At 51.1% G+C, this 17,474-nt stretch overlaps 1 protein-coding gene across 1 annotated transcript in view; it reads left to right on the forward strand.

Moving 5' to 3' along the window:
- MAD1L1 (mitotic arrest deficient 1 like 1) overlaps positions 1-17,474 on the forward strand; it is a 383,773-nt gene that overhangs the window by 157,348 nt on the left and 208,951 nt on the right. The window lies entirely within an intron of this gene.

Here is a 17,474-nt window from a genome sequence, read left to right on the forward strand (position 1 = left end):
GGTCCCGAAAGATGCCTCAGCTTCCTTAGAATGATTTGAGCTTTGAGAACCACCAGTCCATAAAATTTTGTGTGTATGTGGGTGTTCTCTGCCCCACCTTTGTGAAGGGGGATCTACCCATGTGTTACAGGTGGTGTTGGGGAATGGTATTGCATGCATCTAAGATCATGCATCTAAGATGCATTGCATGCATCTAAGATCAAGGGAGTCCCTTGATCTGAAGAAGGGAGCTTTGGTTCTTGAAAGCTTACACCCTGAAAAATTGCTGGTCTCGATAACGCTACCGGACTGGAACTTTGCGGAGTCGACATTCGAGCTCGAACCGTGCTCAGATCCAAGCATCCTCTCTCTCCCACTTTCCCCCCTTCCTTGGCCCTGTTCACTCATTCAGGAATTGTTCCAGCAGCGACGGCAATGTCATTCCCCATCCCCAACAAAGGGATCTGACAAAGGGAGCTTTGACGCTCTAAACCTCCTACCCTGAAAATCGAGTTGGTCTCTAAGGTGCTACTGGACTCGAATCTAGTATCTGATTAAGGGTGCTTTGTCTCTTGGAAGCTCATACCCCGAAAATCTTGCGGGTCTCTAAGGTGCGACTTGTCTCGAAACTAGCTGTTCTTCAGACCAACGCGGATCCCCTCTGAAACTATTTCCCATCCCTGCGTCTGAACGTGTTGGTTTTGCCACAGCCAACTAACACATACTTACCGGGGGGGGGGGGTTTCTCACGCCCGTTCGCTACCTCTTCCCATTTTCGGTTCACCGTTTTCTTCGGACTCGGCTCGGGTGGAAATTTTCGGCCACCTCGGGGTTGGGCATCCCGGCTGTGCTCAGCGCAACTTCATTTGACTTTTTTTTTAAAAAAAGTTCTGTCCCCCGCCCCGTTCCCCTTTGGGAGCGTCTCTTTTGAAATATTAAGTGTCCCCGTCAGCACTAACGGTGTCGCTCGTCAGCATTTGTCGAATGTTCCCCCCAACCTGGGAGTTCGGCTCAACTCCTTAAGTCCACTTGACTGTGGAAGACTAGCAGATGATAAACAGAGCCTGGCTTCTATACAGGATTTAAAATTGGCTTCTTTTTCCAAGGGAGGCTTGGAAGGAGGAGATAACTCATGTTCATTTACTGTTCATTCACAATTTTTTTTTGTCGTCACAAGGGGAAGTGAAATTTCCGCGTGGGGGGGCCGAACCGTTGAATGCGGCTGTGCCGGAAAAGCGTTCCTGTCTGCGTCTGCAGATAGGCCATTTTATAATTCAGATCCCCCCCCCGCCCCGTAAGGGAGGTAGGAGATTTATTTGTTTAATTTTAGTTTTTTGGTCGGTGTCGCGGGCCTTCGGCCGCTCTCCAGCAGATGGCAGCAAAGAGACTCCTAATCCCTCTCTCCATTCTCCGGGATTTGTGCCTAGGTAGAAGTCGGTAAATGTATGGCTGGGGGTGGAAGCCGGAGTCTGATACAAACAGCTTTAAATAGAGAGACCACAGCCTGTATCTAGAAGCTAGAGCAGAGATGGCTTGGCCGGGCCCCCCGAATCCTCTCCTTTCCAGCCAAGCTGTTCAGGGATTTTCCTTTCCTCTGCCAAGCTGTTGCCGCTAGACGTTGTCTTGGCCAGAGAAGATTCGATCCCATTAGTGGAATTAGCTGGCCTCCCTTCAGGACAGAGGCTGCCGAATCAATCCTCTTAAGGCTTCGGATTCCATGGGAAGGAGTGTATTGAGACCGGAACGAACGTCCCAGAGAGCCTCGCAGCCTGTTGGTGCATGGCCCGGAAGAACCAGGGTTTGTTAAAAGAGCAAGATAAAATAGAATCATAGAGTTGGGAGGGACCACCAGGATCATCTAGTCCACCCCCTGCACAATGCAGGAAATTCACAACTACCTGCCCCCCTACACCCCCAGTGACCCCTACTCCATGGCCAAGATGCCCTCCCTCTCATGATCTGCCTAAGGTCTTAGAATAAGCATTGCTGACAGATGGCCATCTAGCCTCTGCTTTAAAACCTCCAGGGAAGGAGAGCCCATCACCTCCCGTGGAAGCCTGTTCCACTGCGGAACCGCTCCGACTGTTAGAAAATCCTTCTTAATGTCTCGACGGAAACTCTTTTTATTTAATTTCAACCCGTTGGTTCTGGTCCGACCTTCTGGGGCAACAGGAAACAACTCGGCACCCTCTTCTCTATGACAGCCCTTCGAGGCCTTGAAGATGGTTACCACATCACCTCTCAGTCTTCTCCTCTTCAGGCTAAACATAAAGGCTAAGGATCCTCAGGGGAGAAAGGCAAAACAGTGTTCTAAACATAGTGTGATAACACCCTGGCGGAGAAACGTTATTTGATCAGCAAGGCAGCGTGGGCCTTATTCGGCAAGTGCCAGGAAAGAGCCGTGTTATTTCAGCCATTGTTTTGCATTGGCAGAGTAGGGTTGCCAAACGGTTCTGGCAGGAGGATCAGGCCATAGGTGATGCGGAAGACCTCAGCCCCAAGACTTCGGGCTGCAGCTGCCTGTCAGAGCAGACACCACTGACCGTGATATCCCCAGCAGTCTGACTCAGTGAAAGGCTGCTTTTGCATTCAAAGGGAGCTCCGGCTGAACAGCAGAGCATTTTCTTGGCACGCAGAAGGCCCCAGGTTCGATCCCCAGTGTCTCCAGTTAGAGGAGCAGGTCACAGTTATATTGTGGAACTCCCTGCCCCAGGAGGTGGTGATGGCTGCCAACTTGGAAGGCTTGAAGAGGGGAGTGGACGTGCTCATGGAGGAGAGGGCTATCCGTGGCTACTAGTCAAAATGGAGACTAGTCATGATGCATACCTATCCTCTCCAGCATCAGAGGAGCGTGCCTAATATATTAGGTACTGTGGAGCACAGGCAGGACAATGCTGCTGCAGTCGTCTTGTTTGTGGGCTTCCTGGAGGCACCTGGTTGGCCACTGAGTGAACAGACTGCTGGACTTGATGGGCCTTCCAAGTTGGCAGCCATCACCACATCCTGGGGCAGGGAGTTCCACAATTTAACTATGAGTCGTGTGAAGAAAGACTTCCTTTTATCTGTTTTGAATCCAGCTTCAGGAGATGACCCCGCGGGTTCTTGTGTTACGAGAGAGGGAGAAAAGCTTCTCCCTGACTACTCCACACCATGCGTCATTTTATACACCTCTATCGTGTCTCCCCTTAACCGCCTCCTTTCCCAGCCAAACGGCCCTAAACGTTTCAGCAGTTCCTCGTAGCCCCCTGATCGTTTGGGTTGCTTTTCCCCCCGCACCTCCTCGAGTCAAACCGGTCGCGAAAGCTTTTGGGCAAACGTAAAGCCGCGAGATGGAGAGCAAACCGGCGCTGAGTTGGCAGCCCCGTTTTTCAAAGGAGGGGGAAAAAAAAAAACCCAGCCAGCTATAGTATCCTACGGTGCGTATGTCACAAATATTGCGCTGATGACACTGGGAAAGTCACCGCATGACGCATCCCTCTGGCACAGGGTGCTGATTTCTATTTTCAGTTCATTGAAACGAGGGGGCTCTTTGACGGCGAGCCGAGGTTGGACAAATACGCTTTCAGATCTGTCGGCGAGCCGCCCCCCGCTCGGCTGTGGAAGCGTCCCCGGCTGACCTTGGACCAGTCTGTGTGTCTGTTTCCCCCCCCCCCCCCCGTCAGCCTAACCTACTTCACAGGGTTGTTTTTGTGAAGATAACACGGAGAAGGGTGGGGGACGATATCCTTTAAGTTGCTTCGGGTCCCTGTTGAGAAGAAAAGAAGGATATAAATGTCTGAATAAACAAACCAATGCTTGGGGGGGGGGGCTAAATAAAGATTTTATTATTACTTTGCTTTGCAATAAACACAGTCTCAAGCTTTTTTGAAGAAGAACAAGAAGAAGGAGAGTTGGTTTTTATATGCTGACTTTCTCTGCCAGTTAAGGGAGAATCAAACAGGCTTACCATCACCTTCCCTTCCCCTCCCCACAACAGACACCCTGTGAGGGAGGTGGGGCTGAGAGAGTTCGGAGAGAACTGTGACTAGCCCCAGGTCACCCTGCAGGCTTCATGTGGAGGAGCGGGGAAACCAACCCAGTTCACCAGATTAGGCTCGGCCCCTCATGTGGAGGAGTGGGGAATCAAACCCAATTCTCTGGATCAGACCCCACCGCTCCAAACCTCCGCTCTTATCCACTACACCACGCTGGCTCTCTTTGCATAATTGTATAAATCAGGTAGGAAAAGTTGGAGGTGGGTGGAGGGAAAGAGAAGGAAGTTGGAGGAAAAAGAGGAAGACCCAACGTGAGATGGATTGACTCAGTCACGGAAGCTGCGGCCCTCAGTCTGCAATACCTGAGCAAGGCAAGCAACAATAGAATATTTTGGAGGTCATTAATTTATAGGGTCGGCACGAGTCAGAAGTGACTTCATGGCACATAAAACACACATAAATCAGCTATTTTTTATCACCTCTCTCTCTCTCTCTCTCTCTCTCTCACTCAAAATGAGCTTCCAAACTGATTCTCTCCATCACAAAAAAACCCCAATGTGGATTTCATTTTCTTCACCTACACACTCTTTGATAATCTGTCCACACCATTTCAGAAGTGCAATGCTCAGGAATCCGAACAGGGCCTTGGTACCCCGCACTGCATTCATCAGTATACAGTCAGGGTTAGAGCCGGCGGGGTGTAGTGGTTTGGAGCGGTGGACTCTAATCTGGAGAACCGGGTTGGTTTCCCCACTCCTCCACATGAAGCCTGCTGGATGACCCTGGGCAAGTCACAGTTCTCTTAGAGCTATCTCAGCCTCACTTACCTCCTACGTTGTGTGTTGTGGGGAGAGGAATTGAAGGTGATTGTAAGCCAGCTTGATTCTCCATAAAACGCAGAGAAAATAGGCATATAAAAACTAACTCTTCTTCCTCTCCTCTTCCTCGTGGTTGTCATCTTCTTCTTCTTCTTCTTCTTCTTCTTCTTCTTCTTCTTCTTCTTCTTCTTCTTCTTCTTCTTCTTCTTCTTCTTCTTCCTCTTCCACTTCCACTTCCACTTCCTCTTCTTCCGCTTCTTCTGTTCTGGAGTAACGAAACCAATAAAACATACCTTGGAGTAACAAAACCAATAAAACATACCTTGAGTTCTGCCTGAAATGTTGATAACGCATCACGTCTTATTTGCTCTTTTAAGAGTTTTGATTTGCCGTACATTTTGAAACGCGCGATACAAAGCCCTTTAACCTCGGAGAGATGCCGTCTGCTCACCGGGGCTTCCTGAAATAAAATAATCAATTCATAGCGTTAGCGAGGCTTATAATTTTGGATTAGAATGTGCTCCGTTGGATAATTGAGTCCTTGAATGTGAAATTAATTAGGTTTCCATTTTCCCCCCCAAATTGGTTGGTACAATATGCAGTGAAACAGAAGGGGAAAGAGGAAGAAGGAGCGTGGGAACGTGGCCCTTTCCTATGGCGTGTTTGGTCGAGCTGGCCCCTCCCCTTGGGGACTCTATCGGTGGCCATCTTGCAGAAGGAGCTCACATGAGCACATACGAATCTGCCTCATACTGAATCAGACCATCGGTCCATCAATGTCAGTATTGTCTTCTCAGACTGGCAGCGGCTCTCCAGGGTCTCAGGCAGAGGTCTTTCCCATCACCGGCGGCCTGGTCCTTTTAACTAGGATTGAACCTGGGACCTTCTGCACGCCGAGCAGATGCTCAACCACTGAGCCACGCCCTCTCCCCTACCCGAAGCCACCTTCTACTGAATCAGACCACTGGTCCAACAGGGTCAGTATTGTCTACTCAGACTGGCGTCTCCAGGGTCTTTCACATCAACTCCGGCCTGGTCCTTTAACTGGAGATGCCAGGGATTGAACCTGGGACCTTCTGCATGCCAAGCAGGGGCTCTACCATTGAGCCATAGCCCCTCCCCAATGTGATCCAGTGGTCAGATCTCCCCCGAGTCTCCTGATCTTCCCCCAGGATGATCCCTGTCTCATCCTGATCTTCCTCAAACAAGGAACCTGTTCCTGGGCCCATATTTTTCTTCTTCCCCCCATAATACTAACGTTGTTCTCTGCCTCCATTCTGTTTTTTTCCTATTTATAGATTCACTGGCTTCAGTGGCAGTCAATTAGAAGTGCGGTGAATCCTTTAAAAGGAGTCTACCGGGAGGGAACATATTGGTTGATTTGCCCACTCCCGAGAAGCCAGATTGATGGTGTACTCGCAGCCCCGGCAGCGCGTTTAAAACCCTCTTGGGGTTTTGTCGATTTGGGGAAATTTCCATATAAAAATACGGCTACAGCACCTTCCCACGCAGTGCAGAATACAAAGATGTCGAGGGGGGGGGGGAGAAATGGTGTCATCTTTTTCCTCGAAGGCAGTCTAATCAAAAGCCCTGGCGATATTTTATATCGATCGCGAGCTCTCTAGCTTGTTGTTGGGCCCGAGTTCCCCAAAGTACTCACGCCATTAATAAAACAAAACAAAAGTCCTTAAAAAGGGGAGAAATAGCAATTGAAAAATTAAAATCTTAAAACAGTGATGCTGTGATATTTTTGGCAGAAATTAAAAGAGGTGGTCAGCGTTCTAGCTGATTTTGCACATTGGCTGTCACGTCAGACGCCTGTTTGAGTGTCTTAACGCTTTGTTCCGGAACAGTATTTCATAGAATCATAGAGTTGGAAGGGACCACCAGGGTCATCTAGTCCAACCCCCCCTGCTCAAGGCAGGAAATTCACAACTCACTCACTCCCTCCCTCCAGAAGAAGTGGTTTAGGAATTGTCGCTGTGGTTTTCCCAAATGCGCGGATGACCCTTTTCAGGGAGAAGCAAATTAAATGCCCAGTTCATGCTCGGACACCGGCACCGGCCTATTAAGGCAGATTCGACAGACACTGTTCTCTTCTCGCCCGGCCTCCACCCACGCACAAAAAACCCCCCAGAAGCTCTCCGAGGAAAGAGTTACAGAAATGACTTTGTCAGAGCAAACATCCTTGGCCAGTCACACCCCGAGGGCCAGATATAATTACCTAGCAATTTCTGACTGCTGATTATTTTGTCTTCCTCCTGCCCTTTTATTAGAAGATACATCTGGGTGCGTGTAAAGTGCCGTCAAGTCGCAGTCGACTTATGGCGACCTCTTTTTGGGGTTTTCATGGCAAGAGACTAACAGAGGTGGTTTGCCAGTGCCTTCCTCTGCACAGCAACCCTGGTCTTCCTTGGTGGGCCATCCAGGTCAGGAGAAGATACATCTACCTCACCTAATCTCCCCCACCCCCAACCAGTGATAGTGGTGGTATCCTCGGTCCAAGATGTACTTCCACTCTGAAGAACGAGAGTTGATTAAACAGCGATGGGAGATTTTTTTGGGGGGGGTTTGAGTAATCGCATGCCCGTTACATCTTGTTTTTGATCCGGCGTGCCCTGTCTTCCCTGAAGAGCTAGCGAGCGCTCCCAGTGGCACGTTGGTTGAGGAAGCGGTCTGGCCACCAAGAGAAAGGGCTGCTGACTCGGTCATAATCTGGAAAGACCCATCCCTCGTTCTTAACAAGTTTTGCGGTATCGCTCATTGCGGAGCACGCTCGTTCATATAAAAAAATGCCAAATTTGCAACCGTCGGCCTTTGGCAAAGTGGAGAAGTATGTTCCCCTCCCTTTTCTTGAGGGTCGGCCCTGGTCAGTACCTGGATGGGAGACCACCGAGGAAGTTCAGGGTTGCTACACAGAAGCAGGCAATGGCAAACCACCTATGAATGTCTCTTGCCCTGACCTGGATGGCCTAGATTAGCCCCATCTCATCAGATCTCGGAGGCAAAGCAGGATCAGCCCTGGTTAGTAAATGGATGGGCGACCACCAAGGAAGTCAAGGGTTGCTACGCAGAGGCAGGCAATGGCAACCTATTTCTTTTTGCCTCTTGCGCTGACCTGGATGGCCTAGGTTAGTCCGATCTCATCAGATCTTGAAAACTAAGCAGGGTGACTCCTGGTTAGTACATGGATGGGAGACCATCACGGAATACCAGGACTGCTACGCAGAGGCAGGCAATGGCAAACCACTTCTGATTGTCCCTCGCTTTGAAAACCCTACGGGGTTGCCATAATTCGGCTGCGACTTGTCAGCACTTCCCACCACCCCTTTAAAGCCCCCCCTCCCCTGTTTACGCATCTCGAGCAATAAAATGCTTTTGATTCCCTTTACTGCTCGGTAGCCCTGTTGTCTGTCCTATAGCCAGGATTTCCCCACCCCACCCCGCATCACTTTTGACCGTGAAAGAGGAGAAAAGAGCTTTGCGCTCCGTTGAGAATCGGACAAAGTGTTACCTGTGTTTAAGTGAGGGTACTGTTCATATAGAGGGGCACCTTCGGCTTGGTTGCTTGCTCAGAATGTAAATTTGCCAGCTGCGGGGTTATGTTTGTGTGCGTGTGTGATGCCAACAAATTGTCGTGCCCAGGAGGAACGTTCTGCACGTCGGACGTCTCCTGCGGGGCTCCTGACGCCGAAGAATGACTCCCCCGGAGCCCGTCGGATGCTCACTCGGCTGTGACGGCAAGATGGCTGCCAGACTCCCGCACCACCCCGACAGCAGTCGTCTTGGCAGGGCTTCATCCGTCATGTCGCTTTGTCTGTCAGGGCGGCAGCTGGAGCTTGGCATTCCCCCCCTCCCCTTGGCAGCGCATTGCCTCCCCGAGGCCCACAGCGCCGTCGGATTTAAAACAAAGGGTGCCCCGTCGAAGAGAAGGGAGGTGAAGCCTAGCGGTCCCCGCAGATCAGCTCTGATCCTCGACTGCTCTTCAAGGAACACGGCAAAGACGAAGCGGGCAACGTGCAGTTTTGGGGGGTGTCTGCCTCCACACTGCCTTCTACTGCAGGGGTGTCAAACATACGGCCCGCGAGCCGAATCCGGCCCCTTGAGAACTCTTTCCAGCCCGCGAGCCAGCTGAGGAAGCCACCACCACCCTCTCGATTTGGGCTGCCGAGGCATGGTCCGGCCCGACCAAGTGACATTGATGTCCTATCCAGCCCTCGTAACAATTGGGCTCAACGCCTCTGTTCTACTGAGTCAGATCATTACACATTCTGCACGAAGCTGCCTTATACTGAATCCGGCCATCAGTCCAGCAAGGTCAGCTTTGCCTACTCTGACTGGCAGCACACCTCCAGGGTCTCGGGCAGAGGTGTATCACGTCGCCTACTGCCTGGCCCTTTTAACTGCCAGGGATTGAACCCGGGACCTTCTGCATGCCGACCAGATGTTCTCCCATGGAGCCATGGCACTTTCCTAGCGGCCTTCGAATCGTAGAGCCATAAGAGTTGGAAGGGACCACCAGGGTCATCTAATCCAACCCCCTGCACAATGCTGGAAATTCACAACTACCTCCCCCCCACACCCCCAGTGAGCCCTTCGTGCCCAGAAGATGGCCAAGATGCCCTCCCTCTCATCACCTGCAAGATGATCATTTTTTCGCGGTGGACTCTGATCTGGAGAACCGGGTTTGATCCCCCACTCCTCCACCCGAGCGGCAGAGGCTAATCTGGTGAACTGGATTTGTTTCCTCACCCCTCCGCACGAAGCCAGCCGGGTGACCTTGGACTAGTCACAGCTCTCTTAGAGCTCTCTCAGCCCCACCTGCCTTACAGGGTGTCTGCTGTGGGGAGGGGACAGTGATCGTAAGCCGGTAGAGAAAGTCGGCATGTAAAACCCAACTCTTCATTTTCTTCTACCTTGGAATAGTCTCTCGCTTCGAAAATGGGAGAACTGAGAGGATATGTAAATAGTTTGTAAACGTGTGGTTAAAAAGGGCTAATTCAGCATCTTCCCGGAGCTGTTATGCACAGTCCTATAAACTGGCATGTTTTACTGTTGGAAATTACATTTCCCCCCCCCTCCCTGCAGCAGCTTTCAAAATATTTTAACACGAGGAACCGCAGTATGCAAATAAACCGACTTCTAGCAGGATCGCGGTCGGGAAGTTGCTTTTGACACAATCCTTCCCGCCCACACAACCGAGCTGTTCCCAGCTGTTCCCACTCAAAGGATTCACACACCCCCCCCCCCAGCTCCTGAAGCAAACCCAGAAAGCGTATAAATGTGCAACGTCTACAAGGGTAGGCATATGCGTTGGGTCTTGATGGTAGCCTCCCGCCGCCCACAATCTCTGCACGCTTCTCAAATAGGAAACCCTCCACCGATAAATATCAGGCTGCGCCATCTTCTGCTGCCAATTCTGATCCCTGCGGTGTAGCGCTTTGCGGGTCGGACGAAGATCTGGGAGACCCGGTTTCGAGTCCCCACTCTGCCAGCGCGGTGTCGTGGTTAAGAGCCGGTGGTTTGGAGCGGTGGGACTCTCATCTGGAGAGCTGGGTTGGATCCCCCACTCCTCCCCATGAGCGGCGGAGGCTAATCTGGAGAACCGGGTTGGATTCCCCCCTCCTCCACATGAATCCAGCTGGGTGACCTTGTGCTAGTCACAGCTCTCTTAGAGCTCTCTCTCTGCCCCACCTACTTCTGAGGGTGCCTGTTGTGGGGAGGGGAAGGGAAGGCTGATTGTAAGCCGGTTTGATTCTCCCTTAAGTGGTAGAGAAAGTCAGCATATAAAAACCAGCTCTTCTTCTTCTGCCGTGGAAAGCGTGCTACGAGACCTTGGGCTGGTCACACACTCTTAGTCCAACCTGCCTCCCAAGGTTGTTATGTAGTTAAAACGGAGTAGAGGAGAATGATATTAAGCCTCGTTGGGGAGAAAAAAGGAATGCAAATGAAGTAAAATTAAAAAAATAATAATAACATGTCCTGCGCGTTTCTTGGTTTTGTGGAGGGGCCGTGCCCCCAGGGCAGAGGATCTGGGTTCTAATCCCTGCTCTGCCGTGGAAAGCTTGCTGGGTGACCTTGGGTCAGTCACGGGCTCTCAGGCCATCCCACCTTGTCGGGTTGGTTGTGAGGATAAAATGGAGGAGAGGAGAATGGTGTCAATCGCTTTGGGGTCCCCGTTGAGGAGAAAGGTGGGGTGTGACTGAATAAGACTGTTACCCTGAATAAGTTCTGCTGGTCAGAGTAAATATATACGTATGAAGCTGCCTTCTATTGAATTAAACTATTGGTCCGTCAAGATCAATATTGTCTACTCAGACGGACAGCTGCTCTCCAGGATCTCAGGAAGAGGTCTTTCACATCACCTACTGCTCGGGTTGCCAGCTCTGGGTTGGGGAATACCTGGAGATTTTGGGGGCGGAGCATGGAAAGGGCAGGGTTTGGGGAGGGGAGGGACCTCAGCGGGGGATAATGCCATCGAGTCTACCCTCCAAAGCAGGGGAACTGATCTTGAACACATGAACACATGAAGCTGCCATCTATTGAAGCAGACCCTTGGTCCTTCAAAGTCAGTATTGTCCACTCAGACCGGCAGCGGCCCTCCTGGGTCTCAGCCTAGATGTCTTTCACATCACCTACTTTCACATCACATCTTGCTCGTTTGGAGATCAACTGTAATGGCGGGGGATCTCCAGAGGCCAACTGGAGGTTGGCAACCCGTCTACTGGCAACCCATCTACTGGAGATGCCGGGGATCGAACCTGGGACCTTCTGCCCGCAAAGCAGATGCTCTTCCACTGAGCCGCAGCCCCTCCAGGACCAGACTGACTGTGGTAGACCATGAATCTCACTCAGTATAAGGCAGTTGCACGGAGCTATGTTTGCTTACTCTGAAGTAGGAAAAGGTGGCTTTGTTCCACCGTCACCGGGTTGTTCAGTCGACAGCTTGTGGAGGCGTATAGCCTTCTAATGGGAAGTAGTAATCTTCTATCCTTTGCATTTATTGTTACGGTCATTGGCCAGCATGTAATCTATCAATATTCATTCCAATTAATTTATCCCATAATAGATCTCTTGGTATGGAATTGAAGGCACCCTTTCGATCCAAGAAGGCTGTATATAGCTTAGAGTTGGTTTTCCTAGAGTATTTGTTAACTAGGTGTGACAGATCAATGCAGTGGTCTAATGTAGTTTTCCCCTGGCAAAAGCCTACTTGTCCTGGGCCTAATATCCTATATTTGGATATCCAAGCTAGACGTTTGCCCAGTAGGTGTTTGGCATATAACTTCCCTACTATGGATAAAAGACTTATTGGTCTAAAGTTGGATGGAGTTGTACGGTCTCCCTTTTTATGAACAGGTACCAAAATCGCACTGGGACCAGAAAATCCCAGGTTCAATCCCTGGCATCTCCAGTTAAAGGGACCAGGCAAGTAGGTGATGGGAAAGACCTCCGCCTGAGACCCTGGAGAGCCGCTGCCGGTCTGAGTAGACAGTACTGACTTTGATGGACCAAGGGTCTGATTCAGTAGAAGGCAGCATCATTATGTGTTCATGTGTTCGATGGTTTGGGGGACGGGTAGAGCATCTGCTTGGCATGCAGAAGGTCCCAGGTTCAATCCCCGGCATCTCCAGTTAAAGGGACCAGGCAAGTAGGTGATGGGAAAGACCTCTGCCTGAGACCCTGGAGAGCCGCTGCCGGTCTGAGTAGACAATACTGACCTTGACGGACCAAAGGTCTGATTCAATAGAAGGCAGCTTCATGTGTTCATGTGTTCTTCATGTGTTCATGTGTGTATCCACCCATGTAAACAATTGGGCCAGTAGAGGGGCAACCAGTTCGGGTCCGATTTGAGGACTTCTGGGCCCAGCACGTCTAGGTCAGGTGCTTTCTTCAGTTTTAAATGGCCAATTAGCATTTTTATTTCCTCAGTTGTGACAGGTAGCCACTCGGGTACATTGGCGGGAAAGGGTGGCACCAGCTCATTCCCTCCCAGCCCTTCCTCGTGGAAAATTCTTGCGAAATATTGGTACCAATTATTGGGGGAGATGTATGGCATAGGATCCTTTTAACTAGAGATGCCGGGGATTGAGGCTTTTAATAAGAGGCTAGATAGCCACCTGTCAGCAATGCTGATTCTGGGACCTTAGGCAGACGATTAGAGGGAGGGCATCTTGGCCAGCTTCTGGGCATGGAGTAGGGGCCACTGGGGGTGTGGGGGGGAGGTAGTTGTGAATTTCCGGCATTGTGCAGGGGGTTGGACTAGATGACCCTGGTGGTCCCTTCCAACACTATGATTCCAGGAGGGTTGTTCAGTCTCTCCGATAGTTGCATAGACTAGAGCAGATTCTTTGCTGCAGCACGGCGTTATTCCCAGCATCTCTCAAGCCCGCCGGTTGAATTGTGATGCTGGTATCGTCCCTGGCCCCAGTCGACTCGAACCTAGAGAGGCGATGTTTATTCCACCCAGGTTTTCGATTGTGTCTTGGTAGCAGCGAGATTAAGGGGGAAATCAATCCCGGCGCTTCCTCGCCTGCCTACGCTCGCTTAGCTTTATTAAAACACCTTGTTTTTGCAAGGGGGCGTTCAAGCCGGCTGGGTTTCTTTGGTACGATTTTGGGAGGATGACGCCTTTATTTTCTGAAATCAGAAACGAAGAGGTAACGAAGTGGCTCCTAGATATTGAGCAAACTTGGCCGAGCAGTGATTTATTTTTAAAAAAAACAAAAATCTCACTTTCAAATTGGGTCGGTGACCTTGGCGGTGAAGAGGCCGATAATTGGCCAAGTTGACTTGCCGGGTTGGCGTTCAGCTATCTGGTTAAAGAGGGGGGGAACCTCTCCCCACACACACACACACACAATACATCAGAAATTGTCCTTGATAAATGGACTGGCTGATCGTACCTTGTTTTGTCTCAATCAAGGTTCCTTTTCTTAGCCGAACCCTGGGCTCAGAACAACCACCGCTTGCTCCTGGCTCGACCATTTCTCCGGTCCTGCCTGCCCATTTCCTTCTTGCCATGCTTTATGGCAGCAACTTCCTCTTCTGATGCCCTCTCTGCCCAGTGCCAGCCTTATAGTCTTCATGCCAGTGTGGTGCGGTGCTTAAGAGCGGTGGTTTGGAGCAGTGGACTCTGATCTGCAGAACCGGGTTTGATGCCCCACTTCTCCCCGTGAACGGCGGAGGCTAATTTGGTGAACCGGGTTGGTTTCCCCACTCCTACACGTGAAGCCAGCTGGGTGACCTTGGGCTAGTCACAGCTCTCTTGGAGCTCTCTCAGCCCCACCTCCCTCACAGGGTGTCTATTGTGGGGAAGGGAAGGGAAGTAAATTGTAAGCCGGTTTGATTCTTAGGTGGTAGAGAAAGTCGGCATATAAAAACCAACTCTTCTTCTTTTCCTCCTCTTCCTTCTCCTCCTCCTCCAGCTCTTCTTCTCCTTCTCCTCCTCCTCCTCCTCCTCCTTCCTCCTCCTCCTCCTTCTTCTTTTTCTTCTTCTTCTTCTTCTTCTTCTTCTTCTTCTTCTTCTCCTCCTCCTCCTTCTCCTTCTCTTCCTTTTTTTCCTCCTCCTCCAACTCTTCTTCTCCTTCTCATCCTCCTTCCTCCTCCTTTTTCTTTTCCTCCTCCTCCTCCTCCTCCTCCTTCTCTTCCTTCTCCTTCTCTTCCTTCTCTTCCTTCTCTTCCTTCTCCTCCTTCTCCTTCTCCTTCTCCTTCTCCTTCTCCTTCTCCTTCTCCTCCTCCTCCTCCTCCTCCTCCTCCTCCTCCTCCTCCTCCTTCTCCTTCTCCTCCTCCTCCTCCTCCTCCTCCTCCTCCTCCTCCTCCTCCTCCTTCCCTATGTACATGCCTCCGTTGCTAATCTGACACCTCTCTTCCCTCTCTATTATCGTCTCTCCAAGCACCCCCCCGAGCCTTCTTTAAGTGTCACAAGTCCGGGAGACACTATCTCCTATTTCTATATGCCTCTGTAGCTTGATGAAGTTCCCGGCGCATTGAGAAATAATCATTTTTTTTCTGCCTAAGTGTATACAAAAAGTTTTGGCTGGTCCTGCCACGACCCTGACCCCGCTATTATGATTGTCCTCAGCCTACGCACCCCGGCCAGATGTTACAAATGAGGAGCTCCCGTTGACTTCAAAACATTGGCTTTCCGTTAATGAGAGAATGGGAGTTATCACGATGCTGCCGTGCGCATTAGAAGCGTTCTGAGGCTTAATTGGGTGCTGTGGGAGGCTGGAGGATGGCGGGGTCAGCTCGACGACTGCCGAGGGGTCTCTCTGGGGCTGCCGGCGGTTCTCCCGCGGGTCAGCTTGGATAATCGGGGAGGGGGGGACGGCAGATCCTCTTCGCGCAGCACGGAGCGGACAGGCTGGGCCTCGGTTTCCCTGCCCCGCGTCAGACGTAAACACAATTGCAGGCTGGGATGCCGATCGCGGGAAGGCTCCCGGCAGCTCCCCGTGATGCCCGCCAGTGTCGGGGACACCGGCGAGAGGAATTGGGGGGAAAGGAAAGGCCGGGCATGGAGGCAATACGGCTGCTCTAGCGTTCTTCAAAATTTTGTGGTAAACCCTCGGCGTTTTGCTAGAGTGGTCCACGAACATGCAGCGACGTCACTTCCGGACGCATGGGGGGTGACATCAGCCCATTGCCGGCGATTACGTTACAGTTCCGGCCAGGGTCCCCAAGCTGCCCTGTGAGTCTCCTACCAGTTCATAGAATCATAGAGTTGGAAGGGACCATCAAGGTCATCTAGTCCACCCCCCTGCACAATGCAGGAAATTCACAGCTACCTCTCCCCCACCCCACGCACACCCCCAGTGACCCCTACTCCATGCCCAGAAGATGGCCAAGATGCCCTCCCTCTCATGATCTGCTTACCGTCATAGAATCAGCATTGCTGACAGCTGGCCATCTAGCCTCTGCTTCAAAACCTCCCAGGAAGGAGAGCTCAGTTGCCAGGCCTGGTCATCCTCATCACGTGTGTGCTGAAGGTTCTGCTCAGTTGCCGCTCGTGTGGTGCCCAGCGGGGTTCAGGCCCATGGTGCCATGGAGAAGGAGCCTCAGCCTTTCCCTCTTGTAGTCTGCGAGAAGGTCCTTCTGCTCAGTGCTGATTTCTGGCCTTTAGAGCTACCTCTGATCAAATGTGGGTGGAGAATTTGCTTCCAGGCCACCCCGCCGATTTGCACGCCTCGGCTCGGAATGTAGCCGTAATTCCGTTTTTAAATTGTGGAACTCCCTGCCTCAGGATGTGGTGATGGCTGCCAACTTAGCAGGCTTGAAGAGGGGAGTGGACATGTTCATGGAGGAGAGGGCTATCCATGGCTACTAGTCAAAATGGATACCAGTCATGATGCAGACCTGTTCTCTCCAGGATCAGAGGAGCATGCAAAATATATGAGGTGCTGTAGGACACAGGCAGGATAAATGCTGCTGCAGCCGTCTTACTTTTGGGCTTCCTAGAGGCACCTGGTTGGCCACGGTGTGAACAGACTGCTGGAATTGATGGGCCTGGGTCTGATCCAGCAGGGCTCTTGTTATGTTCTTATATCCCTCTTCTCGCTCGCCTGCTACCGCTCTGGCGTCTGCGTGGGACTGGTGCCTCCCGTAGCGTTTAATGAGCACCTTTCTGTTCCCCCTCCACTTCTGAGCTTTGCATTCGAGTCACACTCCTTGTTTTGTTTGGGCACCTTTGCCATCCACCATCAGACGCGGTTCCAGGGTGCGCACAGCCGGGTTTCTCTGAACTTGCCGCCTCTCCCGCTGCATATTGGATCGAGTGGGGCGAAGCCAGGCCCGTAATTGCAATGTTTGTTTGGGAACAGGAGTGACATGTTTTTCTCTCCAGATCTTGAGACCTTGATTTTTTGGGGTGTGTGTGTGTTGCGTTGCGCTGTGATTAGCTTTTGCAGCGTGGCGGTTTTGTGTTTTGCTTCCTGCTTTGAAGCGAACCACTTGCTGTTCACCTCTAGTTTGGAGACGGGGTTTGTTAAAAGGTGTTTGTTAAAAGACCTTTCCGCGGGGCGTTAAGGATGTTGTTATGGAGACCCTGGAGAGTTTTAATGAATTTTTGCCAGGAATTGCATGCATTAGATTTACGAAAGGCTTTCTCTCCCACCCCCCACCCCGTTCTGCCGACGTTTGTTTAGGCTGCTTAAATGGGTTTCTGTGTCATCCCCTGAGATTATCCTTCAAGCTTCTCTAGGTTTAACATGATTTTATGATAAGTGCTAGGAGCTATAACCAGAAGCTGTTTTTGTGCGTTAAAACAAGCCCTAGTTGCTAGCTTTGCTCTGGAGTTCACATTCCTGTCCTCGCCCAACTTTGCACAGATGCTTTCCACACGACAGAATCCCCAATTGTTTGACAAGTTTGGGCTTCCTAAACCAGATGGCTTTATTGAATGAGATTTTCTTGAATGATTTCTTCACACTGTGGCCAACCGGGTGGCTCTAGGAAGCCCACAAGCAAGACGGCTGCAGCAGCATTTATCCTGCCTGTGCTCCACAGCACCTAATATACTAGGCATGCCCCTCTGATCCTGGAGAGAATAGATGTTCATCATGACTAGTATCCATTCTGACTAGTAGCCATGGATAGCCCTCTTCTCCATGAACATGTCCACTTCCCTCTTCAAGACTTCCGAGTTGCCCGGCATCCCCACATCATGGGGCAGGGAGAAAAGCCCTGCTGGATCAGACCGAGGCCC

This window comes from Euleptes europaea, chromosome 21, assembly GCF_029931775.1.
Source record: "Euleptes europaea isolate rEulEur1 chromosome 21, rEulEur1.hap1, whole genome shotgun sequence".
NCBI lineage: Eukaryota > Metazoa > Chordata > Lepidosauria > Squamata > Sphaerodactylidae > Euleptes > Euleptes europaea.